Source organism: Pinus tabuliformis, chromosome 7 (genome assembly GCF_031772625.1).
Source record: "Pinus tabuliformis cultivar Carrire ecotype Pingquan chromosome 7, CPIR1, whole genome shotgun sequence".
Taxonomy (NCBI): Eukaryota; Viridiplantae; Streptophyta; class Pinopsida; order Pinales; family Pinaceae; genus Pinus; species Pinus tabuliformis.
In genome coordinates, this window is record NC_142293.1 from 804760603 (window position 1) to 804763288 (window position 2686).

General features: G+C 28.6%; 1 long non-coding RNA gene across 1 annotated transcript; it reads left to right on the top strand.

The window, feature by feature from the left end:
* The first annotated feature begins 1477 nt into the window (after nt 1-1477).
* Nucleotides 1478-2387, top strand: LOC149250008 (uncharacterized). The gene is made up of 2 exons (XR_016266808.1): nt 1478-2056; nt 2181-2387. It is a non-coding gene; the product is annotated as an uncharacterized LOC149250008 (long non-coding RNA).
* Nucleotides 2388-2686: the final 299 nt, after the last annotated feature.

The following is a 2686-nucleotide window of genomic DNA, read 5'->3' on the forward strand; positions in this document are numbered from 1 at the left end:
TAATGATTTTCGTGTATTGAAGATCTTCCATAAATTGTTAATATTTTTCGTGTTGTTGCTCATTGTCTTTCATAATTTAATATTTAACTACTTACTATTGTTGAAGTTACCTTAGTTGAGTGAAGTTTTACAAACTAATATTATTTATTTCTTTTAATTAATATTATATTTCTTTTCCTTTGCTTAATATTAAATAGTTTTATATAAATAATTTTGGATTTAGAATAATTGGTTATTTGTTAATAATGTGTATTGAATAGTATTTAAATCTTTTCCATGTTATTATGATTTTGGATCCAATTTTTTTAATATTTATTGGTATATTTTGTTGTTAATTAATAATTAATATTAGTAAATAATAATAATTAATAGTATTAATTGTGATAGTCAAACTTATAGATTAAATAGTAATTTTCATTAGAATCTGGCAAATACAATTTCAAATAAGATTGTGATTTTTTGTTATTTAAAATATATTTTTGAATGCATAAATGGATTTAGCACCTTGAAAAACTCATGGGGCACTCCAATTTTTACATACTAAACAACTTAAATTTGAGTTTCTAAAAATCCCTAACCTATTTTGGTTGTGTATTTTTAAAACCAAAATAAATATTTGAAAATGGCCATCTAGCCCATAAGTTAAACTAAGGCATTGTTATATATTGTTTTATTATCAATTAATATTATTAATTATTATTATTTAATAGATACAAACTTCTTATTAATAATAAGGATAATAATAATAATTATGACTAAGTTAATGTTTAATATATATATATATATATATATATATATATAAACAATTCAATTGTAAAATAACTTTATAGATATGGTCACTAATATATATTTAAACATTTTTATATTTAAAATGATTTGACAGAATTATGTTGCAATCAACCTTTGTTTGTATTTTATTAAACAATAAATTTATAAATATCTTCAAAACATTAACATATATTTAAATATTTTCATATTCAAAATTTATAAATATCTTCAAAACATTAACATACATTTAAGCATTTTCATATTCAAAATTATTTAGCAAAACTACTTTGCATTGGGCACTTTGTTTATAATTGTTACCTGTCATTTGTAGATAGTTAAACATCAGTTTATGTTTTTTAAGTTTAATAATGTTTATTAATTAATTAAAGTATAATTTAAAACACTATTTAAAAAATAAATATAATTAATAAAATGTCAAAATCATTATAAGAAATTATAAATTAAATATTTTAAAATTTTAATAAAATTAATTTATTAAGAATTATAAACTTGTAAAGGGAAGTAGAAAAGTTTATTAGAACCCAATATTAAACCTACAAGCTATACCTATGCAGCTATACCTCCGTACTTCGAGATATTTAGAAATTGATAAAGACCTTGAGGGTGCTGCTTAGATCCTACCGCTTTACTTTCATTTCTTTTTTGAAATTGATAAGGACCTTGAGGATGTTGCCTGTATCCTCCAGATTTAGTTGTGCCAGAATTTTGATGGAAAGAGTAAAACCTGTACAGCTCGGTCTAAAATGAAGCTTACCCTCAGCGTTTCCGGGTTGTTGCTTGGACAAAGTCCAAATCATTTGAATAAGGTTTGCTGATAATGTCTTTGTATGACGACCATGGAGGGACCTCCCCTAAATTGAGATGTAACAGCAATCCTTGTCTTGAAAAAGGTTGGAGCAGCATTCAATTTTCACGGGCCGGAACAGGACCTTTTAGCCGGAGAGTGAAGTGCTCTTAATGTATCACAAGGGCAATGAAATGCCTGCATCCTTTGGTCCAGACGAAGCAACTTGTCATTCTCATGAATTTTATTTTTGCATTTCCTTACTACTGTCTTCACACACACGCAACCTTATTACTGGTTCAACCGCCTAATTGCCGCCTTCGTTTAATTGCGATTACTGGCTCAAGCCAGATTATGCCTCTTTAAATGCCTCGGTATGCCTTTGTCTTTCTCTCTGGATTATCTCGATCTCACCAATGCATCTTTTGCTGGTAATTCTTGTGTCGTTTCTGGTTGTGTTCCTTCTCTGCTGGTAGCGTAAAGGTAGAATTACAGGGTTTTCAATTCAATTCTTGTTTTCTTCACACCAGTCTTTTCTTTTTCTTTTCTGACATGCTGCTAGATGAATCTTAATGTGTACATATTTGCATTTGCATTCCCACTGTAGGTAAACAGGTCCAAGGATCGATCCTGTAGGAGGGGCTTTCAATGCCTTCTTCCAGGGCGAAGAGTAAGGACAATCAGGGTACACGGCGGTAGCGCATAGACGCGCAGCAGGAGCAGGATGATTATTACTGACTAATTAAATACTGCAGGAGAAAATAAATTTAATGTTTTTAAATTGAAGCCCGAAGATAAAGGGGGGTTTTTGCCATTTTGTAATCTGCTTTCCTGTTTCCGATAAATCAATAAATATGCGTTTTCCACACTAAATAATAAGAGTTGAGTTGAGTTGTTTACTGTGAATTTTTGGAAAATAAATAATAAGAGTTATTTTTAGTGTGATTTTTTGGATTTTCTAGCGCTGGAATCTAGGAAAAAATTGAGGTGAAATTTTGATTTGTGTTATTTAAACTGGTTTTTTAATTATATATGGATACAGCACTCTAAAAATCCCCAATCTCTAAGGCACTTTAATTGGGCAGAGATTAAAACACTTCAATTGTACAAAAA